This window comes from Diadema antillarum, unplaced genomic scaffold (genome assembly GCF_040938485.1).
Source record: "Diadema antillarum isolate AM-2024a unplaced genomic scaffold, OU_Dant_1.0 scf00000036, whole genome shotgun sequence".
NCBI classification, from domain to species: domain Eukaryota; kingdom Metazoa; phylum Echinodermata; class Echinoidea; order Diadematoida; family Diadematidae; genus Diadema; species Diadema antillarum.
In genome coordinates this window covers 2,140,719-2,168,485 of record NW_027270925.1, presented here as the reverse complement: position 1 = coordinate 2,168,485, position 27,767 = coordinate 2,140,719, and the positions used below count along the sequence as shown (strand labels likewise).

Below are 27,767 nucleotides of genomic sequence, written 5' to 3'. Positions count from 1 at the left end.
TTTTACATTTGAACAACTATAAATTAGTTATACTGAGGACAGAGTTTCAGAATCTGTGAAAATTGGGATGAAGAATAAGAATGTTTTCAAAATTTAGAACAAATTGCAGTGAACAAGGATGATGACATGGCAGAGTCACCATAAGAATGCATGAGTTGGGGCTCAAGGAAGCAGAACAAAAGAAGAAGGCATGCATAGATTATACACAGGTGAACTCGCAAGCAAGCGGTATTGTCATGGAATTACACTGCTACATTTCTGAAATATGTGAACCTCCTATGTCATCATCCTTGTTCAGTGTAATTTTTTCGAGTATTGTTTCTCTGCTCAAGAACCACAATAAATTCCACAAATCTACACACGGAGTTGTCGATTTATGTACTACACAATGTGAAATTATGAAAATCGTCTGGAATGTCCCTTTAAGTTCCAGATTTGGTCAAATTTGAACCCTCTGTACAAAATCTGAACTTTGCACAAGAACCAATGATGTGTACGTGAGTGTGTGCTTACAATGACCCTGCACAATAGACATGGTGGTATGAATACCTCGAATATCTTTTCGAGCTCTTTTCAGAGCTCTGCTGACAAGGCTTCTGGACTCTTGCTCCAAGGCACATGAATGCTTTATTAATAATTCATGATGGATGGGCACTGCTAGTCTGAATGGTAACGGGTAAAATGCACGCACATGAAAAATCATAAGCACATGTTTTCATGTGCTTGCATACACTACATTTCAGGATGAATAAAGACTAGCTGTGATAGTGGGATTTCTCTGAATATGTAATAGAGCATTCCAATCCTGGCCATTGTTCAGGACCATTGTCAGGGTGTTAACCACACACTCCTATACACACCAATTGACCCCTGTGCAAATAAAAATGTTGTACAGAGGGTTGAAACTGAGCAAAATCTGAAACCTAACTTAAAAATAAGTTTTGAATTGAATGGAACTGATTCATGCAATCATTTTCAAATTACCTCCAACAAAATTGTGCACTATTCAGCTATTGCTCATATCAATGTCAGCGTTATCTGACATAGTTATCTATATAGTTTTTGAACTATTAAGGATCAAAAGTGGGAATTTTTTTTGTAACACCTAGTATATATATATATATATATATATATATATATATATATACGCATAGGCCCTACTATGTATCCAAGATATACATGTACGTTTTCAAACACAAAATGTGATCATGATCAATATTATTGTGTAAACGTTTAAGGATATATCATGGTCATTTCAATTGTGAAAATCTAAATACTCTTTATAATTATCCTTTTGAAGCCTGTTTAAAGCTTTAATACCTTCCGCGGAGATATTGTAGTGAAAGCATGTGGGCAGAAAAGTAAGCCCAATGACATTTTCAGCAGAGAACTGGATATCATGCAAGACATGTCCTGGCTTCGCTGAAATTTGCGCTAATCTGATGCTTTATTTCAGTAATATCATTTCAAAATATTCCACGAATAGCGGTTATTACAACGTCAAGTGGCGTGAACAGAACGGTGTAAGTTTCAATCAAAGCAGACAGTCATAAGCTATACAATTACCTAAGTAATGAAGTTGACATTTTGCGATCGCCTATTCTAATTAGAAAAGGCTAGGATGTCCTTACTACAGAGGTGATTGAAGCCCGGGATTGAAGTTGTTAAAATATCGACCACAAACTTAACTTGTTACTGTTAAGGTTCAGATGAATATCACCTTCTTTAGGAAGCACACGAAACATTAAATGTGTTGACTCTAGGTCCGATTTTGATGGATTTTTTTTTTGTATTGTTTATTTGACATTTTTCTGTTCTCGCTTAAAAGTCGAGTTTACATGCAGTGAACGTCCCTGCAAGGAATCTATGGGGATCATACTTAGGAGGGAAAGGATTACGGCAGAGAATGTATCTCTTGAAATAAAATAAAGCCCTCTTTCATGAAAAAACCCAAACAACCTACCAAACAAACAAACGTTAAAAGTGAAGATATTATAACAATGGTAACGATGGCGCTTGTAATGATAATAATGTATAATCATTTTACCCAGGGTAGCCTCCTTGTTGTAAGCACTCTTCACTCTCCGAGAGCCTTTGGATTTCATGAAGTTACTTGATGTCACTTGAAAATATTTTCAACTATTGTAACCTAGCAAGGAGGTAGAAATGAAGTCAATCTAATGGACTTAGCTCTTGCGTAGATAAACGTCGCTTTGACGACCGATTCGAGACGTCACAAAAATCATAATTATGATAGTATGTATTCATCTATCCTTGTTCACGAGAGATGAATAAAACTGCCTATTCACAATCATTGCCTTTTTGCGTTATTAAGACTCCAAATTGGGATACCCAATTATCGAGTGATCATGAAGAAGTCTAGAAACATCTTGTTGTGAATTCTAGTGTAGATGGATTTTCGATGAGCGCAGGTTGTTCAGGTGCCATACGCTATAGAGGTTGTGGGTAAGAGACTGCACATAACGTCGTCTTCAAACATAATGGCAATTTAAATGACAATTATAGAGGCACAAATAAATCAGTGATATTGTTAAGCACATGAAAAACCGAAGTTACAAGTGTCGAAAAACACGTTTCGTCTCATTCACTTTCAATTTTTCTGAAGTGAACTTATAAAATCAATTGATAAAACACGATTAAAAAGTATTCAATTTCAGGTAGTATTGACGTAACGAAGGCCTGAGTAAAAGCGTGCGTGCTTTTACTTAGGCAAGGTGAGGATTCAGGTTTTAAGGTTTTTTTTTTTTTTTTTTTTTTTTTGCGAAATACTTAGAAACCATTTTAGAACAATGTTACAGAGCATACAACTCAGACAGAAGATTTTAAAAGTTTTTTTGGTGAAAATCGGTTTTGAAATGATTGAGATATCTAGAAACAAAGTAAAGCATTTAGCGATTTTGATAAAAGACGGGTCCCACCTTTTGTTTGGATTTTGTTTAAATATCTCAGCCATGTCAAAACCAATTTTCGTCATTAAAACTGCGAATTTCTCTTAGAATTGTGTGTTCTTTCATATTTCATAAGAGTTTTCTCACTATCTAAAAGATTATCATCAGAAAACGTGGGAAACATTAAGCCCCAGCTCAACCAACACTATACCATCCATTTAAAGCCCATGTCACACTTAAGTGCAGACCGGTCGTCGACGATTCTACGACCTCACTGGTCGTATAATAATACTATATAGTGGTCTTCAAAAGTCGACACGTTGCGCTACAAATACATGTCAGATTAAGGAGAATGGATAACATGAGTTGCCTTCGCCGAAAAGAAAGTACTTAAAGTCCACTGAAATGACGGTGAACCGGGACTCCGATTCAGGCATTTCATCTTACTCTTGCATCCTTGAAGGTTTTGAGATACTCAAGATGGCCACCATCATCAGTTGCATCATCCAGATGTGGACTCAGCACCTTTGAAATAAAGTTAAACCATATTTGTTTCTACTTTTTCACTGTTTATGGGAAATATATTGGAATTCAGATCTTGGCGGCAATATTGGTAGCCATCTCCAAACCCTCAAGGATGCAAGAGTTGCATTATCAAGATTCGGATACAGCACCTTCGAAGTAGAGCAAAACCATCAAAAAAAAAAATCGAATACAAAGAAACAAAGAATACAATGTCCATAATTTACTTTTGAAAACGAGGAGGAAAAATTTTAGTAAAAATTAGATTATATAGTTGTATAACCTTCAGTGCGCCGATCCAATTCTAACATTTTTCGAGCATATAGGCCGGCAGTTAATTTCAACCCAGTTCAGTATCCACAGGTAGGGTCAATCAAAGGACTTTGATAAAGGTCTTTGATCGAAACGTCAGTCCAGTTTTATGGCTCCTGTGGTGTTTTTATTTGACTCCTGGGTTTTTACTCCTGATATCTATAATATATATATATATATATATATATATATATATATATATTTACATATATATATATATATATATATATATATATATTTACATATATATATATATATATACATATATATATATATATATATATATATACATATATATATATATATATATATATATATATATATCAAAATATGAAAGTTCTGCGTCGGTGTGTAGTAAATATATATCAAGTGTAAAAACAGTCGTATAAACACCGCAGGAGCCAAAAAATTGGATTGACGTTTCGGTCAAAGACCTTTATCAAAGTAAATCTGAACATAAACAATTTGATGCAAGAAACTAAGAAGACGCATAAGTTGCCAAGATACAAATAGAAAAAGGCTGGCAAGGTATAAGCGCTAGGGAGTGACGCCACAAAGGAAGAAATAAAAGGGCGTCACTCCCTAGTGCTTATACCATGCGTCCAGCCAGCCTTTTGTTATTATTATTTGTATCTTGGCAACTTATGCGTCTTCTTATAGTTTCTTGCATCAAATTGTTTATGTTCAGATTTACTTTGATAAAGGTCTTTGACCGAAACGTCAGCCCAATTTTTGGCTTCTGCGGTGTTTATACGACTGTTTTTACACTTGATATATATATATATATATATATATATATATATATATATATATATATATAATATCTGTCCTGGTGAATAGCGTAAAATATCCAGCACTGTTTACGTTTGTTCAATACCAAATCAGAATAAGACAAAGTCAACAAATCAAACACCTGCAAAACAAACATAACCAAGAACAAAAACAAGATGAAAGAGGTATAATATGACGTACTTTTGGATGAATAATTATGGCATGCGAATTATATAGGTTCAGTGATGCACCGAGATTGTCAGTCTACTGTTGTCATTTTTATCAGGTAGCCATATCAAATCTTTTTCCAGTGTAAAGCAAACGAGGAGTTTCCTGTCAAATATTATAAAAGGAATCATCCCCAATTATCCCTTTCTGGGCTCGAAAAAACACAAGGGATAAATCAGAACAATCCCGTGAGCTTTGTAAGTGTGCTGCCATGACACTGGTACGCCCCCTTGTACTTGACCCATTTTTTTTTCTTTGTACACAACACTGGTCTACCCTTCCCTCAGATAGAATTCTTGAATTGACCTGTAATATACTTGTCAGGTGTCATTGTGTCCAAATATGATATGCATATATGTATGTATATATACAATGTGTGTGTGTGTGTGTGTGTATGTGTGTATGTGTGCGTGTGTGTACATAAATAATTACGATGTGTTGACAGGGTTCAGGGATTGCTCTTTGTATGATAAAGTGACATGACATTTGTTCCTGCGACAATTGCTCCTATCTTATTTTTTCCAAGGACTTATAGGGCTAGGGTTATAGGGTTGTGATATGGTTTTATAGGTTTAGTTTGATGTGAGAGCAAGGATAAGGGTTGAGGTTATGGAACCGTATAATGACCCGTTTATGGGTAGAGGTGTGACTTCATGTGGCATTTTATGAGAATGTTGTTAAATTCCCTCTTTTTTAGGGAGCAAATTTCGACCTGACTACCCTGCAAATAATAATTCGCGTATTGTCCAAGTCAAAATAAACGATGGAGCTGGGTGGACAATAATTTCGTCCCCTTTCTAACCTCTTTTGCACAAATCTTTCCTTCAGTCTACATCTATACGAAGAAAAGACACACACAAAGACACAATTATTTCAAAGCTCTCGTACGTCTGATTTTTTTTTTTTTACATCTGATTATTTTTTTAACATCTGGAGGGCACACTGCTACAAACGCAAATCGGAAAGTGGGCGAAGAACGCTGACTCCTTTGTATCTAGTGAGAAGCACCCCCGCACATCATAACACACACACACACACACACACACACACACGCACATACACGCACATACACGCACACAGAATGCATGAATGAATGAAAAAGTGTCAAATTGCCGGATTTTTTTTTTACTTTTCTACATGCGGGTCAATTTGGTTACATGTACATACAGTACTACCTGTTTCATCTAGCATATCGATAACTCTCTTCCGCGATAGACTGCGAATTCATATCTTGTATTTGATTAATTTGATAGAGTTCATTGCTGGAACATCATCTTAGATAAACACCCATGCACACAACACACGCACACAGAGACACAGACACAGACACAGAGTCACAGACAAAATGATCATCTAAGGCAGAAAAACAGAAACGAGTCGTACTTTTCTTAAGTTTATTTTACAAATCTTGGAATCATAACGATTATATTACATACGAATAATTATACAGTGCGTCCCAGAAAAACAAAACTGCACACAAACACACACCCTTAAACAAAAGCTTATTGTGCGGAAGCAATGGGGTGCATAATTGAAAAAAAAATATTTAGAATAAACTGACTAATGCTTGTTCAAATACTACATTAAGCAAACTTATGCATTCATGTATCTTTGAGTACCGTGACTTTGAAAATTGATGAATAAAAAATATTAGCTCTTTTACTTTATATATATATATATATATGCCTTTTTTGGGGGGAGGGGGGGGGGGGGGCTTAGACCTTTACCACATCAGAAAAAGAACACCTCTCAGTCCCCAAAAGGCAGAATCCAAAAACGAAGGCTTAAAGTGTGGAAGCAGTGGAAGGTATGATTGGCAAAAATATGTTCAAAATAAACTCTGACTTATATACTCTTTCAATCAGCAAACTCATTCATTCATTCATCTACCGTGAAAATTTTATGTCAGAAACCATTCATTTGCTACACGTTTTGGCTTGTGTCATGGCGTATAATCGAATACACATTTTTAAAATGAACTTGTTTTTTATTGGAAAATAAATTTTCACTAAGTCTGCTCTTTCAAATGTTAGATTAATCAAACTTATTTAGTCATTCATCTCTGTGTTGTGACTTTGAAAATTTAATGTCACAAACCAGGAGCTGCACTTTTTGTCTTTAAGCCCTCAGATTATTAAAAAAAAAGAAAGAGATGAACACCTCTTATTCCCTAAACAGAATTAACAGAACCCTAAAATAAGGGCTTAAGAATGTGCGGCAGCAGTGCTAATGGAGCGTACGATTGAAGGAACATGTTCAAAGTAAACTTTGACTTATGCTCTTTCAAAATCAAATGATACATCAATATCAACAATCATCTGTTACACTTTTTGGTATGTTGGTCTTTTGGCGTGTAACTGAATTCACATGTTTCAAATTTAAAAAAAGATTTTCACTAGTTATGTTCTTTCAAATTTTAAATTAATCTTACTTAGTAATTCACTCATCTCTGTGGTCTATGACTTTCTACCAAAAAAAAAAAAAAAAAAAACCCTAACAACACACACACACACACACACACTCAAACGTTGTCTACATTGTTAGGTCATTTGGCTTTTTGGCGTACTGAAAACATACTGTCAAAATAAACCTTTGTCTTTTAAATAAACTTTTGCTGAATATGCTCTTCCGAATATTACACTAGTCAAACTTATTTTTTTTTCACTCAACTCTGTGTAAGTTGACTTTGAAAATGTAATGTCGAATACCATTTGCTAGATCATTTTTTTTTGTTTTGATTTTTGGCCTTTAGGCGTATAACTGAAAACACATTTTGACAGTATACCATTTGATAAACTTTCGCTAATAATGTTCTTTATAGAATAACAACTAGTCAAGATTATCTATTCATTCATCACTTTTTACCACGATTTTGAAGATTTAATGACAAAACCCATTTGCTACACTTTATTTTGGCTTAGACACGTACTCCGCACACCACTGCGGCATATAGGCCTTCAAAAAATTCCGTAAACCGATTCTTGTCAGCGGAGAGTTTGTGAGCTGGTGCCCCATCCTACATCCACCACACAATTTGGAATGTTACAGTCTATGTAATCATCGTTAAAAATGCATTTCTTGCTGGCGTACCGCATGCTCATTTATCATCTGGAGATATACTTGGCCGTTCATTTCCCGCTAATAGACGGCCAGTCCGAGAACGCCATTGCCACAAACTGCGACCGAAATCTTCTCTCAGCTAATGGTAAACATTACCATTAAGAAAAATTCTGGAGGATAATGTGCCGGGGCGTACTGCAGAACATCGTGGGTGTTGACATTTCTGTTCATGACAAATGTCGCCTCATCACCAATGATTAGGTACCAAGGAACCTTGATGGGCTGCGTTGACGTCTATTCTCAGTAACTACTGCGCAAAATCTCGCCTCCCCTTTAAATCTGCAGGGAAACGGATGGCGAATGTGAGTCATGTACGGATGGAAACGCAAGTGCAAACGAGAATAATGCGGTTTAATGAATAATGGGAGAGCCCAATGCCATTTCTCCTAGCACTGATATTCCTTGGTTAGACGTGAAGATGACTGGTAACTGCTTAGATGTTGTCTGCAGTTTGCACTAAGCGTCTTCTTTCAGAATTCAGAATCTTTCAGAATCCCATTCAGCCTTTTGCCATGATCTTGATATCTTATCACATTTGCCGAGATGATCAGTTTTGACGGAGGTTCCCAATTAGGGAAAGCATTCCTGAATTTATAATTCCTTGTCTCAGGAAATTTGGTAACGATAATCACTCTTTGTTAAGGGGTATCTGAACTATATCATATAAGTTTGGTGAAGTAGGGGTGTTTCATTCACCAATTAATTTGCTTGATTCATCATCCGAGAGGACAAAGGAGGGCAATGGTCTTTCATTCCCGTAGATCTGTTCACTATTAGCATTATTCAATTAGATGCCGCTGTGTCGGACAAGCCTCAGGAGAGTGTCTTTGCTGTCAAGAGCAACCTAAACCACTGAATCGTAATGACTATGAATAATCGAAGCGCTAAATCCATGAAGAAAAAGGAATGTGAATTCCTTAAAATCAGTGTCAGCACTTTGTTTTCAGAGCACATTTTCTTTGTCCTATAATGAGGTTGGTTTCGGGACATAAAGTCATTGCATGAAAACACAAGCATTTGAAACAAAAATCCAGGTTTTCTCCTAACCATCACACGTGGATTTAGCACCTCATAAAAGGGACTCTTCATAATATAATGTGATATAATATAATATAACATAACATAATATAATTAAATACAATATTATATGATATATAATATAATATAATATAAAATAGTATATAACTAATAATATGAAATAATAATGGGTGTAAGAAAAAACATTTCCCACTTTTGATCCTTAATAGTTCATAAAGTAAGTAGCAAATAACACTGACATTGATATGAGCAATACCAGAATAGTGTACAGTTTTGTTGGAGGTAATTTAGAAATGAAAGCATAGCTCAGTTTCATTAAATTCAAGATTAGATTTTCAGAAAGGGTTCAGATTTTGATCTATTTTCAACAATCTGTACAAAACTTTAACTTTACACAGGGGTCAACTGGTGTGTATGGGAGTGTGTAGTTAAAACCCAGACAATGGCCACGGTTTCAATGCTTATTTATTCACGAGGAATTACACTATTACAGCTAGTCTTTATTCATCCTGAAATGTAAAGTAAGTAAGCACATAGAGACATGTGTTACTTTTTTCATGTGTATGCATTTTACCCCTTACCATGAGTTCAGATTACCAGTGACCAAGGCAATCCATGAGATAATAATGGGTGTAAGAAAAAACATTTCCCACTTTTGATCCTTAATAGTTCATAAAGTAAGTAGCAAATAACACTGACATTGATATGAGCAATACCAGAATAGTGTACAGTTTTGTTGGAGGTAATTTAGAAATGATAGCATAGCTCAGTTTTATTAAATTCAAGATTAAATTTTCAGAAAGGGTTCAGATTTTGATCTATTTTCAACAATCTGTACAAAACTTTAACTTTACACAGGGGTCAACTGGTGTGTATAACATTCATGCGCCTTGTAGCAAGAGACAAGAAGCCTAGTCAGCATGCAGAGCTTTGAAAAGGTGGCATTCGTGTCCATTATTCAGGGTCATTGTAAGCACACACTCACCACACATCATTGGTTCTTGTGTATAGTTGAAGTTTGGTACAGAGGGTTAAGATTTGACTGAAAGCTGGAAACTAACTTCAAAATTAATCATGGACATAATGAACTGATTTCGGCTTTCATATATAAATCACTGCCAACTAAATTGCACAGTATTCAGCTATTAGGGCCTACTCATATCAATGACAGTGTTATCTGAAACAGATAGTTTTTGAACTATTAAGGATCAAAAGTGGGAAATGTTTTGGTAACACCTAGTACAATGTATAATATAAAGCATATGGGAACACACACACACACACACACACACACAAACACACAACTTTACATCGGCCATATATGAAAAGGGAGTAAAAGCCAATCCGCAGAAATAACTCCAAGGATGAAACTTGCTTCTGAATAACAATACATTTTTTTAATGAAAATTTTATTTCATTCTTATTGCAACATGGCTGTATGGTGGCTTGGTATAGGATGGGAGTTCACAGAAATCACAAATGGAATCACAGAGTACAGAGGTCTATGTTCAAGACATTTGTAACAGCGAAAAAACAAAAACACAGAATGAGGACGACGATCACTATACACCATTCCTTGACGCGGAAAAATATCTACAGCATAGACATCTCCCCCCCCCCCCCTCCCCCGAAAAAAAAAGTAACAAAACAGAAAACGAAAGAGTGATTCGACTGTCACCGTCGGCTTGGATCCCTCCATCTTTTGCGCAGTCACTATATCTGCCAGGAAAAGATGGCCCATCATTTACAATGAAGCTCATTGGTCATCTGATTGGAGTATTGACCTTACGCCCTCTTAGCTCAAAAGAAATACACATTTCTATCCATGATTCCTTCAAATAATTCTCTCAAACTTATACCCTGTGCAATTTATGGTTAGAAATGATATTTGAGATGCATTTTGAGACGTTCCATCCCTGTTATTCAAGGCAAGGCAATTTTAATCTATTTTCACTATTCTCATCAAATACTGCCTATGGACAATCCTTTTGGCTTGAAATTGAAATTTGAAACTAAAGACCATCTATTTTATACCTGCTTATTGACTGACGTTACAGGACATTTCTTGGTAAAGTAATGACTGGAAATTACTTCTTTTGTCAAAAGAACAGTGGCTTTTGATATTGACCTTTGATCTCCGCTCACTATCATTTAATTGAAAAAGTTATAGCTTCTTATTCTTTTTATACCAATTTCTACGTACATTACATTTCAAGATAAAGCTACAACTCAAAATTGCTTTTTCAGCCAAAATCATACTGACTTCGACATTTGACATTGCAGGATTTAATTGGCTCAATCATCTTAAATACACCTCACTTGGAATATGTGGGTCAGCCACTAAGTAAAAATATTGAACACATTCTTCATTCACGATAACAAGATGAGGGTTAGACGACTGGAAGCATATGGAAGTACGGACAATCTGGAACCATAATGACTTCTCCATCCTTTATGATGGAGCAATAAAAAAATAAGAATTGGTCTTCATTTATTTCCAAACCAATCCTCACACCTAATTTCAATTAAAAAAAAATGATGCTATCACAATAGCTTGAGAAGGCACAAAATGTGGCACTAACGTTCACCAGTATCACAAGAGAAAGTATCCCATTCTATCAGATTCTACACTTCCGCCTCTTCTGCTACAAGTTTTACGGTAAACAGAAGTATAATCACTGTCCCATTATACACATAAGGTGCAGTAGGTATGAAAACTGGAAAGTTCTAATTTTTCATGTAATCAGATCATCTCACACTGAAATCTTGCAGTTGTGTGATTTGACCTTGTGTAATATAAAGAGAAATAAAATGTTGACAAATTGCCCTACATCGACGTATAAATGAGGGAAAACTATACATAATTGACCAGCTGGAGAAGTCGGGGGTTGCTTATGAATCAAATTAAGCTGCATTCTAAAACTGAATATGAGAATGCCTTCTTGGCCTCTCTTATGGAATATTCATGAAAAAAGAACGTGTATTAAAGAATTCAAAGTGCAAAACAGAAATCCTTTACTATCCCTGCCATAATTATGTCTACTTCTACCGAATAACTATGCAATTCAAAAAGATTGTAACTACACTAAACGTCATTACACAAGAAATGATGGCTAAGTATCAGTCTCCATCACAGAAAAAAGATGCCGTATTTTTAAGAATGGGACAGGAGTTTGTGCATAAAAATGGCTCCTGCACTCATTCTGTGTATTTTAGATGTATACTTCACTGAATTAACAACCCTCTTAACGAATGGCGTTGATGATAATTTGAGTTCAATGAGCAAAACGTAAAATAGTAGGCCTACCTGTAACAATATCAAATGCTTTATTATAATACTGGAATTTGTGAAGACTTTGTACATGTCACCTCGTCAATATCTTTTTGAAGTGAAATTATGTTTGGCACCAGTTAAGACACATTTTAAATCAAGCTCACATTAAGTTTGTTCACTTCTACAGCAAAATAATGTTCCAACAGAAGACTACATGAACACGAAGGGACTTTTAGCGGTAATTTTATTGAGCTCTAATCATTGACCACAAAACACTTTTGACAGTAGAGTTTTTTATTAAATGGAAATTTACTCCAAATATGAACGTGGGTCAAGTGAATGTGAAAATAGTAGCAGTACACATAGTGAAGTTTGCGGAAAATTTGCATATCTGTTCAAAAGTTATGTAATTCTAAAGTTTTAGTTAAATCCATGTACTGCCAAATAATCAAGAGACTAAATGAGTCTGTGATGTCACAGTAAGGCAACGATATAAAGAGAATAGAAAAAGAATTCAACATATTTTTTCATTTTCAAGCAGAAGCAAAAAGCACTTGATGTTCCTCTTTCAAAAGGCAGAGCGGGGAAACATAACCTTCAACACAATCACAATGTTAGTGACGAGTTCGAGTTAATGTGTACTTTTATTCTTCAAGAATTAAATTCTGGAATTCTCTTTTATTCTCTGTATATAGTGCCCTACTGTGACACAACAAATTGTTGCAGTTATCTTAACAAGCCATGATAGCACATGCAATTAAACACAAGGAAAAGTAGAAATTACGCGGTGCGTAATATATGTCCCCGCCGGAAGTAGCATTTTGTAGCAAAATGTGCAATATAGGTAAAAAATCAAGGTCAAAGGTCAAAGAAGTCAAAGGTCAAAATTCTGTGTAAAAGTTTTGAAGCCCTCACCTAGTGCCATCACATAAAGCAAACGGAATCGAAATCGGGTTAGAAATGGCGAAGGAGTAGCATTTTATAGCCAATGTACAATACAGGTCAAAAATCAAGGTCAAAGGTCAAAGAAGTCAAAGGTCAAAATTCTGTGTAAAGTTTTGAAGCCCTCACCTAGTGCCATCACATAAAGCAAACGGAATCGAAATCGGGTTAGAAATGGCGAAGGAGTAGCATTTTGTAGCCAATGTACAATACAGGTCAAAAATCAAGGTCAAAGGTCAAAGAAGTCAAAGGTCAAAATTCTGTGTAGAAGTTTTGAAGCCCTCACCTAGTGCCATCACATAAAGCAAACGGAATCGAAATCGGGTTAGAAATGGCGAAGGAGTAGCATTTTGTAGCAAAATGTACAATACAGGTCAAAAATCAAGGTCAAAGGTCAAAGAAGGCAAAGGTCAAAATTCTGTGTAGAAGTTTTGAAGCCCTCACCTAGTGCCATCACATAAAGCAAACGGAATCGAAATCGGGTTAGAAATGGCGAAGGAGTAGCATTTTGTAGCAAAATGTACAATATAGGTCAAAAATCAAGGTCAAAGGTCAAAGAAGGCAAAGGTCAAAATTCTGTGTAGAAGTTTTGAAGCCCTCACCTAGTGCCATCATATAAAGCAAACGGAATCGAAATCGGGTTAGAAATGGCGAAGGAGTAGCATTTTGTAGCAAAATGTACAATATAGGTCAAAGGTCAAGGTCAAAGGTCACGACTGAAATTCTGTGTAGAAGTTTCAAAGCTCCCATGTAGTGCTATCATATAAAGCAAACAGAATCAAAATTGGCTCATAAATGACAGAGAAGTAGCAAATTGAAGATTTTGATCACACACGGACGCACACACGGACACACGGACGGACGGACGGACGGACAGACACACGGACGGACGGACGGACGGACACACGGACACACACAAGTACGGAGCCCGTTTCATAGTCCCCTGCTCGAACTCGTTCGGCGGGGACAAAAACTTCATATAACCTTTGAAATGGATTATCCGATTATTATCCGACTTTTATCAATCTCCAATAATGTGTGCTAGCTCTTATACTGTTTTATACAGACATTTATTTTTGCCTTCATTAAATCCACGCATTATGTTTGGGACAAATTCCCCCTTTAAGATAAAAGCTCTTCCGGTAGGTCTTTCCTCCATGGAAAACTGGTCTGAGTACCAGGCTGAAGGACACTGATTGTGGCTATTCGGCAAGCTCGACGGAGGATTTCATCCAATGGCAGTGCGGCATGATGAGCCAAAAAGTATGCAAACGATCCAATGAAGGCGTCTCCTGCTCCCTGTACAAGAAAAGTTTTGAAAATTGTACCTTTGCAATCTTTCACATTTGGTGGGATAATTATTCTCATCATAGTCTGATTAATATTAAACTTCTGCTCGATATTGACATGAAAACTGACAAAAAATATTTACTTGGATATCATGAAATTTATGTTTTATATATATGTGACAAAATCAGTAATGTGCTAGCTCATTCCCATCCCATCCCCCACATCCCATTTTCACTTTGTCCTGACAGGCATAAAGTATATCTCAATTTAACAAATGCATTACTTTCGACGGCAGAACACATTCTTAGTACAAGGCTGTTTTCTTCTTCTTCTTGTTGCCATTGTAAATTTTGGAAGGACTGGTTTATCAAAGTTTAAATATTCAGAAAACCCTCCAATAGGAGTAACTTGGCTCGGTCTTATCGTCGTATATTATGGTATGTGCAGTTCATCAGTATAATGGGGAAATAACATGCTGGTTACAACCTCCGGTATATTAGATCTTGGGTTCAACAAGCTTATTGCTCACAATCCACATTAAACTAGGAAATCAATCACATTGCCTACACAAAGTCACAGTCCTCTGCAAATGCTCTACATTTCAAATTGCCTGCAAAAGTTTTCATAACACTTGTTGCTTCTCCTTTTCAATGTCATCATAAGTGACTGTATAAACAAGCACTGCTGATGCCGATTAAAGTACCTTTGTATACACATTACATCTTGCAATATTGGATTTTAAAAAAATGTTATGTATTTATCCATTTATCTATTTTTTCTTTTATTTTACTTATTTTTTGGCGAGAGCATGAATTGGTCCACTCTATTGCAAATGCTGAAACCTAATCCTGACGTGACCCGTTCACGGCTGTCTAATACCGTGATGTGAAAACAGTTTTCATGGAATTAAACATATTCTCTGATGTGAGATGCCTATGTACATGTGGCAGCAGTTTCACCCCTAGAAATTATGCATTTACACGTACCTGAAAACAGTCTTTACACAACCATAGCTTTTTCAAGAAATTATGGATGTTGCTTTGTATAGCCGTGCATGTAAATATTCATATAAAAGCTCACACTAAAAGCCAACGGATATGTTTCTTCGCAAAAAATTTTGTTTCGCTTTTTGTTTATGCTTTTATATTACATGTCGCTTATTAAGTGAAAGGTTTGGCAGTTCAGTCAGTGTTGTTACTACATGATTTCTTTTTGGTTACCGGTACATGAGACAAGTATTGACTGTTGAAACAAACAAGCAAGACACAACACCAACAACCCCCTCCCCTCAAAACATACAAACAAATAAACAAAAACAAACAAACAAACAAACAAACAAACAAACAAACAAAACAAAGAATATGGAAACAAGACAACTTCATTATAAACATCCATTATCAGCAAATACTCTAAAATCTGATTTTGATTGTGAATGTGATATTGCGACAAAGTAGGCCCTAGTTCTCACTGCGTGAAGAGCAGAATCAAAATTATGACCGAATTATCATTTTCACCAGCGTTCGATGCTCCCTCTGAAAGACTTAGCATATTTCACACCCTATGTTGGAAGGTATTCCCGGTCATTGCCGTTTGTTCATGCATTGTGATCAGAACATTATCGTAACGCAAGTGTTTTTTTTTTTCGTTTTTTGAATGGGCGCAAATTGTGAAAAGGATAAAATTCACACATAATCTTTGATCTAGCAAGAGATCATAACTTCCATATAGCTCCTCCAGGTATCTCTCAGGAAGAAGATTGAATTGATAATATATCCTGGGCAAGATAAATTATCTGCAAATACACACTGCATTAGTGTCATACACGGATCAAAGCGAACTACTGAGAACTGGCCATTGATGATCCTCTGGATCTTTTTTTCTCTGAGAGACAGTGAGAGTGAATGTGTATATCATTTTTCCCACGCTGGATCTTGTTCTTTGAGAAACAGTGGGAGCAAATGTGTATGTATGTTATTTTTCTCAAACATTTTTTTACAGCAACTATTATTAAAGCCTCAAGGAAGTTGATAATACCCCTTTTTGAGGGTTAGAAAGAAAAGTAGGAGCTACTATTACGCCCTTTCCTTAAACACATGCTATGAACTGACGGCATATTTGTTTGTTTTGCAATCTTTATTTCTACCAGAAAAAAAAAGTCTTGAAAACTGTGAACAAAGGATACAAAATGATGGTATTAATTGTGGGTGAGATCCTGTCTTAGTGTAAGTGTGCTCATTAACACTGAGGGATGTCTTCTCCTGGTTATCTTGAATGGACCTTATTTCACAGCGCTTAAGTAGATGGTGAATGCATTATCTAAATTACTACACTTAGCACAATGTCATGAAGTATACTAACATCAGTGGGTGGTTTTTTATTTTAAAGAAAACATCTAACTCTTTGTCAAGTTGTCGTGAGCTTCCAATGCATCAATTTGTGTCCGTGTGTGTGCTTGAGAAATAAAGATAATGGGAAAGTAGGTTCCTGTTTTAAACTTCCCACATGACATAAAAACAAACAAATGCACATTCAACTATCAAGAATATATGAAAAGCTATTACTGAAAGTTGTTTTGGCACTTGCTATTGGGTCCTATTATTCTCTGCAATTTCGCATTTCCAAACAGAGAAAAGTGGCACAGAACTTTGAAATGATAAAAAAATGCTCCATGAACATAAGACATGTCGACAGGGAGCCTTGTTTTTTACCATTTCATGTTTTTCACATCAAACAAAATGTATCAAATTGGCCATGTTGCCCATAGCAATCCATATTTTTCCTCACCGTTCTGTCCAATTTTATCTACAGTATACTTGTCCTCTATACCTCTTATTAAAGAAGAATAACAAATAAGGACATACAAGAAATAAAAGGAGACCTCCAAATGATTTTTAGTCTTTTGCATTTGAACATCTACAAATCGGCTATACTGGATACAGAGTTTCAGAAATTACAGTGATTGGGATAAGGAATAATCATGTTTTCAAAATTCATAGTAAATCACGATGAACAAGGGTGATGACATAGTACCTTCACATAATGATTGGGTGCTCAAGGAAACAGAACACAAGAGGAAAGCATGCATAAATTCTACACAGGCAATGAATTTTCTGTAGTGAAATTACATTGCTACATTATTGGAATGTGTGAGCCCCTATGTCATCACCCTTGTTCAGTGTACTATGTCTTTTTTTTTGCTTTTTCAGAGCATTGGTTTATCTGCTGGAGGACAACAAGAATTGAAGAGTTTGTTCGCAAAAACCGATAAGTCCATATTTGCCAAATGGAGATATTTGCAATTAAAGGTCAAGAAAAATAAAGAGAATAATTAGAAATTTTGTGCTTCTTTTGATCATAACTTCAAAAATGTACCTTTATATGTAGTGACCAATATGTTATTTAAAAGGTGTTATTTTGTACTTTATGACAGAGATCGTACTTCAAAATCTTTAAAAATGGACTTATCGGTTTTTGCGAACAAACTCTTCAATTCCACGCATTTGTAGGCCTACCAATATATTTTCTAACTGATGTGAAATTATATAAATTGTCTGGAATAATCCTTTAAAAAAAGGAAAAAGAAAAGGTGAATCAACATCAAATTTGAATTCACCATTGTATAATAATTGAACAATAAATACTCATACACACACACACACATACACACACATACTGTAATTCATATATATATATATATATATATATATATAATATATATATATATCAGGGGCAGATCCAAGAATTCCGTAAAGAGGGGGTGCAAACGATATTTTTGGTGCTACTTCCGGGTTTCATCTCATTTTTTTCTTTTTATTTCTTTTGTTTTAACAACGAATAAAGAGGGGGGCATGCACGGTGCGTCCCCCTCTGGATCTGCCCGTGCATATATATATATATATATATATATATATATATATACATATACATACATACCAATATATATGTACACATTAATATACAGTCAAACCTACCTCAGCACCAATGTTAAAGACCCTGTGCATAGCGGCCCACACAGGTCTAATGTGGCCAGTGGCCACCCATTCTGTTTTCTGCAGTAGATATTAACCTGTCTATATTTGTCTGTTTTTATGCTTAGCAGCCATGGCTATCATGTCGGTGAACAAAATTCAGTGATTCATCAGCCATCCAGGTATAATACATGTAATGCACTCATGAAAAGCTTGCTTGCAGTGTGCACGGTAGTGTGCAACAGCTCAATCGCTAACCGCAATGTTCAATGCATGAAGTATGGGCATATGTATATCAAGGCTCACACTAACAGACCTACCAAGTATCACACCTCCAGCATAAGACTAATGCCTCAGCGCCTCATCTCACGCTAACACGCCCAGCATACATTTTTTTCAAGCCTTCGGGTGTGGCAAGGAAAACAAAAAAGACCGCAAAATAGGTAAAATGCATCTAGACAGCAGAAGAGTCCTGTTTGCATTTTATTCTCAGACAACCAGTTTATCAACAAGGCAAGTGCCAAAATGTGTTTTGTCCATTCGCATAGAAGAAATCGTTTTTCTAACTCCCAGAATTTCATTGACCCCACTTATGACCTTTGACCTTGTGGTGACCTTCAACTCCCCAAGGGACATTTACCAGCCAAGTTTGGTCACAAATGGACATATGGATCAAAAGTTATGAACCATCATTGAAACGCGCCGTAAGGGCCATCTACCATCCAAGTTTGGTCACAAATGGAAATAGGGATCAAAAGTTATGAGCCATAATCGAAACGCGCCGTAAAAACTTAACATTGGGCCCTAAAAGTTCGTTGACCACTGTCTGCGACCTTTGACCTTGTGGTGATCTTCAACTCCCAAAGGAATATCTACCATCCAAGTTTGCTCACAAACGAACATATACATCAAAAGTTATGAGCCACAATCGAAACGCGCCGTAAAAACTTAACATTGGGCCCTAAAGTTCATTGACCCCTGCCTGTGACCTTTGACCGTGAGGTGACCTTCATGTTAGGTAAAATATGTAACTTTGTATAACCACTCTTCCCTCAAAGTTTGATTGAAATTGAAGTCGTCAGTAGAGAGTTATTCAAGTGTTTGTAGCATTATGGACGGATGACAGACGGACGGACGACGGGCGGATGACGGAGGGACAGACGACGCAGGCGATCCCTTAGTCTCCCCGCACCTCCAGTGGGCTCGACAATAAAATCATGAGATTTGGTGTGTAGCCTATCTGTAATGCGATTTTTATTAACGAAATTACCTTACAGGTGTGCAACAAATCTCATAATTTCATATCCCAAATTAAACTAGAATTATCACTGAAGGTGATTGATACCCCCGCCCCTAGTGTCGCTTTATAGTATGTGATGTCATGAGGGTAATGACGTTAATACCAAGTTTGTGCACTTGTCGAATTGGAAACAGAATAGTTTTAGTTTACTGTACAATTACAGAGTTGACACTGAGTTCCACAAGGTTTGGGTAAAAAGTGTGGTTACCATGGCAATGCATTGTCTGATACAAACACAAGGGACATTTTGCATAACTACACTTAAAGACCATCATACACACCAAATTTGACCTTCATAGCTTGAATGGTTTATTTTGATTAAAAAAATGAGTGGTTACCATGGCAACATATTTTCCTTAAACTAACACTTTGGTGTCTTGCAAAACTACACTTCTAGATCATGATACATAATAAATTTGACTTTAATTGCTTGAATGATGGAAAAGTTATTCGATCTGCAAGGTTTTGGTAAAATTGTGGTTGCCATGGCAACGGTTTGTGTGACAAACACAAAAATTATGTGTTCCACATCTATACCTCAGGGCCATAATGCCTACCAAATTTGGTTTCAATTGCTTGAAAACTGTGGAAGAAGTTCACTCCACAGGATTTAAAAAAAAATGCGGTTACCATGGCAACGCATTGTCCGATACAAATACAAAGGACATTTTGCAAAACTATACTTAAAGAGCATCATACACACCAAATTTCACCTTCATAGATTAAATGGTTCAATTTGATACAAAAATGAGTGGTTACCACGGCAACAAATTTTTCTTATATTAACACATTGGTGTCTTGCATAACTACACCTCCCGATCATCATACATACTAAATTTGACCTTAATTGCTTGAATGATGTGGAAGTTATTCAATCCACAAGGTTTTGGTAAAATTATGGTTACCATGGCAACGCTTTGTTTGACAAACACAAAAATTATGTGTTCCACGTCTATGCCTCAAGGCCATAATGTCTACCAAATTTGATTTCAATTGCTTCAAAACTGTGGAAGTTATTCACTCCACAAGATTTTGAAGAAAACATGCGGTTACCATGGCAACGCTTTGTCAATAACAAACACAAAGAGTGTCTTGCATAACTACACCTATAGATCATCATAGATACCAATTTTGAAATTGATTGCTTAAATACTATGGAAGTTATTCAGTCCACAAGGTTTTGATAAAATTATGGTTACCATGGCAACGCATTGTCCGACAAACACAAAAAACATGTCTTGCACATCTATACCCCAATATCATCATTTACCCGAAGTTTCATTTAAATTGCTTCAAAACTGTAGGAGTTCGCAACACATGCAATCAATTGCACCAAATCTCAAACTAAAAAACTCCCTCCCGTGGGAGAGAAGGCCATGCACCCCTCCCACTGTCCTGTATCAAGGGTTGGCGATGCTTGATATTGATACTTCAATACTTGACAAATTTTCTGCTTAATTTTCTGCATGTAATAAAACTTAATGGCCCGAATTCACGAAAGTGGTCTAAATTTAAACCATGGTTTATGTATATTTCTTCTGCGTATTTATGATTGACAGATTGCGTACGCTAACAGCCATCCAGTAAAAAAACGTGCATTATGCGCGCAAGTATTGGTACGCCTATTTAACGCTTATTTTAGACCATGGTCTAAATTTGTACCATGGTTTAAATTTAAACCACCTTCGTGAATTCGGGCCAGTAGGTTTAAGTTTACTGGCTTAAACAGGCAATCTGGTTAGCATCAAAGTGGATAATTGTGGGGGAAAAATACAAAGTACCTACAGGAGGCTAAATCCTCGGTAGATGACAATTCTAGCTTAGTCCATTTCTTGAGGCGAGAATTTAAATAAAAATCCAAGCTCCACTGTCACAATATTTTAGAAGTAAAATATCTGCAATAATACAAGAATGTGAATGGAAATAAATTTTGCAGCAATTCACCAGTAATCACTCAGATTTTGTAAACAATATTTGTTGCTTTGAAGACAATAATCTATAACTGCTTCTCAACCTTTTTCAACCGACGCCAAGTCAGATCACATATTAATCTTCTTTATTTCATTTTTGGCCAACATTGTGGCCCATTGGTTGAGAAGTGTGGACCCATAAGGTCAGCAGAGTGTACCTTCAATTCAACACTCTCGGGATCACTATCACAAAATCTCATTGGTTTTGCACATATTGGTGATATCTTGATTATGACAGGATTAATTTCATTAGAAAAAAAAATGTATCCAATCAAGTGGTTGAGTAACTACTCTCTTTGTTTCCATTACTAACACAGCATGCCCAAAATTATGGTCATTTTATTCACATTTTAGTTTTGAAATTTGTTGATTACCTATTTTAAGGCAATCATGGACATTTTATCGGATACCCCCTCCAAATTCATTCCACAAGACATCTCACATAATTGGACTGAAGATATCACGGTGGCCTTATAAGATTTATATTCTCCATTAGGCATGTTTGGTGTGAAATGAAGAAAAAGATATGAAATAAAAACAAATAAATGTGATCAAGTTAAATTTCAGATGTTCTGTGTCAGTGTCAAAAGGATGGGCTGACAGGTATAATTTTGAGCTGGAATTAAATGACCTTTTAGCACCAGCTGTCTCATGCTCTGAACATTTCCTCTAAAAGCACATTCTCCTAATTGTGCATCTGGTGTTCATTCATCAGAACATGCACCACCTTTCAGAGCAATAATGAGGAGTGATTTAGTAAATTTCCAATGTCAAAAGTTTTGACAAGGCCTTGCAATATTGTACACTTCTATCTTGCATAAAGTCTTCTTCATTTTACTTCTGAGAATAGGGATACAGGGGCAAATCCTGATGAAATACATGTCTTATCGGGGGCCAGATTTTGCTTGCTTGTTATTGCAGGAAATAAATGCATTTTCACAATCGCTTGACAGTGTAGTGCCCCTTAGGCTTCCATAGTTGTTTAAATATAACACTTTGAGATAGTGAGGCAAGAGAGCTGTAAACTCTGGAGATTAGGGTGCATTCACCTCCTGCTTACCTAGAGGTTTAAACAGCTGGAAATTCCTTAAATGTAGGTAGGCAAGCACTCTGATTGCAGCCTCATAGATCTCACCAAGGAGGTTTTAGGCTGCGTTCACATAGAAGTATACTATTCGGGTATTCGGGCTCGTTTTTCGAAGGCACGCGAATAGCTTGAATTGAACGATAGGATTTCCTCACACCGGTACACATAAGAGGGCACTATTCGAAAGTACCGAATAGCTGCGAATAGTATAGTAAAATGGGAATCGAGCTTGTTCGATTTTCTTGCAGCGTATACCGTCTCTCGTTTATGAAATAGTGACAATTTTGGTCTGGATTTGCCCTTTAGCAAAAATAAGCATGTATACTGACATTCTGATGCAGTTTAGAAATTGTTAATAAGATTTGCTGGGATGTAGGAGGAAGAAATCCTCACTGCATGGGATGGTGAGTTGACGGTGCGGGTAATGGTGTACTCGGTGCCTGAATAGCGAATAGCGAATAGCGAATACCAAATACTTCTATGTGAACGCAGCCTAAGAGTTGAAGTTCCAACTGGCTGTAATTATTCAAACAGTTGTCAGTTTCCTATTGATGTACAAAAGAAGTCCACAGGTGCATTTGTGCCTTTGATGATCGACGCCGTCTTGCTGAGCAATCTGAAGATTCATTTTGAATGTTAACATAATGTTGGCCATATTTTGCTTATTTGTTCATTAAATGAATTTCAATTAATGATAAAGCATGTAAAACAAAAGTTAATCTCGTCCAGAAATTTGTGCATAAGTGTAAATCAGAGCTGTTTCATGTGAACATGTTTAAAACTGTACCATCCTTGAAAGCCAGTTTTATCATTTTTCCACTTAATTTCCACAAATAAAACTAATATGGAACAATCTTCAAGTATGATTCTTTATTGATAGATATATCAGATTAGTGCCCGGGTATGCCAAGTCAAGTAATTTTAATCTTTATTTCAGCATTTTTTGCACAATTTCTATATGCGCATCCTCGTGTCTGTACCACCTACCTAAGAAGGGATAGCGAAAAGTAATTACCATCACAAAGACATATCTTCCTTAGAAAGTGGCTGGTGATTACGCAATGAGACACAAGTCAATTGTCTTCCTATTAGAAGTAAGCCCTCCTAGCCTTGAGCATTCCTGCAGGTCAAACTTTTCTCCTTGTCTTCGATATGATCAAATTTACAAGCTGTGGGGTATGTGGAATGCCATCAGTCTATGCATTTCAGATAAAATCTTACTTGTTTTTGCAGCAGTACTTTGTTACTTTGGTTTATGTCTGGTACATGCATAAAACACATGTGACTGTAGCTGTGTAACAACATGATTATGTTTGAAAGTACCATATGTCCCCCCAAAAATTACAATGGGACCCTCCGCAATTATAACTTTAAAAATAGTGAATCAATCCAAATACAATTTCAGGGTACGAAACTATAACTCATTGCCCACATCTTACAGAAAACCCCATTCGATTTGCTTCAGTGGTCAAAGAGAAATTAGGAATTTTGTAGAGCATGTCAGGAATCTCTTCCCTCGAAGTTTTGTCTACTGTGTTCACACACAAGAGCATCCAAATGCTAAACTTGGAAGAATCAAACTCATGACATGCTTTACAACAATCCACATTTCTCTGTGACCGCTTAACCAAATTGAATGGAGTTTTCTGCAAAATATAAGCTGTAGCTAAGATGTTATATTTTAAGACCCTGAAATAGCATTTAGACAGTTTAATCATAATGGGTGTAATCAATGCGAAAATCTAACTGTATTTTTTTTTCTTTGGGGGGGGGGGGGACATACTGTATAGCATCTTGTCAAGATTAGTCAGTAGACTTTCTGTCTTTGTTAAAGACACTCAGTTGTGGCGAGTGGTTTGTGCGGCACGGAGACGAACGCAACACGCTGCCTCCCCCATTCTGTATCAAATGTAGTGACCCCGAATGAGAATAGCGCTGGCTCAATGGGTCAGCGAACAAAACGTAGAGTTCTGTGTGCTACAAGAGAGCTCTCTGTGCTAATCTCCTAACCCAAAATGGCTGTCCGAGCGAGCCACGGGAGCTTCCGAATGGACATACACTCTCAGTGCGCATGCGCATGAAGAGAGGCCAAAAGAGCCACACGGCTTCTGACCTCTCTCCTCCAATCACCGCAGCTCGCGGTGACAATATTTGTGTATGATGCGTACACACACACACGCACACACACACACACACACACACGTGTCTTCTGGCCTCTCTCTTCCAATCACCGCAGCTTGCGGTGACAATGTTTGTGTATGACGCATACACACACGCACACACACACACACACGTGTCTCGGTGGCAGCATTGTTCCACACGTTTATGGATATAGCACCGAGTCTGGCATTGCGCAATTGCATGCACAAACTTCGGTCGTTCAGAGTTTACGTACCATTAGGGATGGCGATCGGCTGCCTTTAAGATTTAGTCCATGGACTTTCTGTCTTTCTGGTCTATCTGTCAAGACTTACTTCCAAAACATTCAGCATAAATTGAATATTCTGGGAAGATCATCACCAGGAGCAATCACCAAAGAGTGAATTTAGACTGTGAAGACTTGTAGCATATTGAATAGGTACTGTACAGAGGCACTCTTGGTAGCAACATAGCTTTTAAAGATGGCCATTTTTATACTGCATCCAAGTTCTAGTCGCATTCATTGACAGACATTTTATCGAGCATGCAACTATGAGCAGCTAGCTTGTGTTTTAGAAGAGCATGGGAAGTTAAACTTGAACTCATTTTTTTTTTTAATAACAAGCAGGAGAAATTGTTGCAGTACAGGATCAAAGTATAAATTTTGATTCCATTTATTCACCTATCTAGCACTTAACCGTATTTTTGACTGAGCCTGTCCATGAATCCTGGCTTTTTTTTAGTCTATAGAAGATTGGAATGGTTGAACTTGGGTGAGCATTAACTTAGCGATTCTTTATCTAAAGCGGCAGTTTCCCAAAATATACACATGGATTCAGTGAATGCAGCCATAATAGAACAGACTGATGAAATTTTGAAGACAATTGGATGAACCACTCAAAAGTTATGAACGTTTAAAATTTTCTTGCAGCCATTGGACAATAATAGGTTGTGGTGTCACTGAAGAGAATATAAAGACAATATTAACCCTAACTTACCTGGGGGGGCATAATGCCCCCCCCCCCCCTCGACGAATTCCGCCACTATTCCGGCGCACAAAATTTTTTGACCACGCCGCTCGCTGACTTTTTACTTTCAAGTCTCTCGCAACCTTTGAGATCAAATTTGTTGCACCCAGGCATACCGTTCCGAAGCCATGCCCCTTCAAAAAATTTTCGTCAACCCCAAAATTGCTAAAAAACGTGATTTTGTGTACAAAGTCAATACTAATTGTGTTTTTTCAATTAATTCATATAAAGATTCATATTTTTAATTTTGATGGCTGAAATCAATTTATCTTAGTATAATTATGCTTCAAAAAATGTGTATGACAAATTCTGCTAAAAAAAAACAATGAAAACAAAAGTTAGAAAAAACAAAGAAATACATAAAAAATTGATAAAACAATAAAAAATATAAGAAATTAATTTTGATACTGATTTTTTTTAATGCAAAAATGTTCGAAATGTCACTAGAAATATTCACACCAAAAATCAGCATTCCAAAAGCTTTTATAAGCCAATTACAGATGAAAATGAGATTTTTTGCATATATTTGCATAATCAATTAATTTAAAATAGAAAATGCAAATTTGTTGAAAATTTAACTTAACAGTCTTGTAGATTACATCCGGCTTTATGTTCATGGAAAATTTTGCGGCGATCGCAAGATCAACGGCCCAGATCTGAAGGGGGGGCCATAATGCCCCCCCCCCAACCAGGAATTCAAGCTCGCTATTATAGCCCAGGTAAGTTAGGGTTAAGGGAATTCCACAAATTTTAATTTTTTTTTTTAGCGTAATGAAACAGCAAGTTGCTTACCTCTTTAGGAAAGCAGGGGAATAATATTACCCACAATATGTGTCACTAACACTTCAAAGGATGTGTACTTTTCATTAAAGAACCAAATTTTTGTGGAATTCTCTTCATATTTTCTTTATGTGGGTTCTTGTCGGGTTTTCTTGATCTCTTTCAATTTCGACGCTGAAGATTTATAGACTGACTTACTGTAGTATCCACTGCCTGAACAGGTGTCACTGGTAAGTGAACAGGAGACTGAGCATCCATGGTGAGGTAAACGATCCCGTCTCCACCCAGCGTGATGACCACTGCCTTACAACCTTTCTGCAGGAGAGCCACACTGGCTGTCTTGGCTTCATCGACCGTGGTGACGGGGAGACCCGTCAATACCTCTGCCTGCGAGCAAATTGAAGCATTTTTAAATCAATCTAACTTTAAAATCTTTGAAGAAACCATTAATACCACTTATTATCCTCTTTCACATGCTACAAAGAACAAAAAAAAGTGATACCAACATTGGTGGTGTTCATTTTGACAGGGTGGACACCAACACCAGAGAACATAACTTAATTACTGATCTTTCCCAGTGTTAGAACAAGCTACCATTGTCAAATGCAACAATGTTAACCCATTGAGGACGGGCTGATTTTGCTACAACACTCATTTCCCCATAGACACTTGCCAGAGTATACTCCAGACTCGTCCTCAACGGTTAAAAGAACATTTATTTCTTTTATCCCTCCTGTATCATACGACAATATCAAGATCAGTTTAGTTTGCTTCCTACACACATACAAAGTACATAAATAATATAAACAATTTGCAAATGCACATGATTAATGGGACAAATAGTTGAAATGTCAAAGACAATTGCAAAATGTTAACTCTCTAACTCTCTTACTGTCATACATTGCTTAAGCTGGGTAATCAAATTTGTCATTCTAATGTGGCATCTGGTTAGTTAATATGGTTCTTCATACAGAGAAAAAGTGAAAGGACAAGTTCACCTTCATAGACATGTGGATTGAATGAATGCAGCAATACATTGTATTAGTAGAACCCATCAGTGAGAGTTTGAGGAAAATCAGACTATCCATT

General features: G+C 36.6%; 1 pseudogene; it reads right to left on the bottom strand.

Annotated features, from left to right (window-relative positions):
- Window positions 1-14,184: 14,184 nt before the first annotated feature.
- The window catches only part of LOC139708219 (ribokinase-like), a 40,478-nt pseudogene continuing 26,895 nt past the window's right edge, over window positions 14,185-27,767 (bottom strand).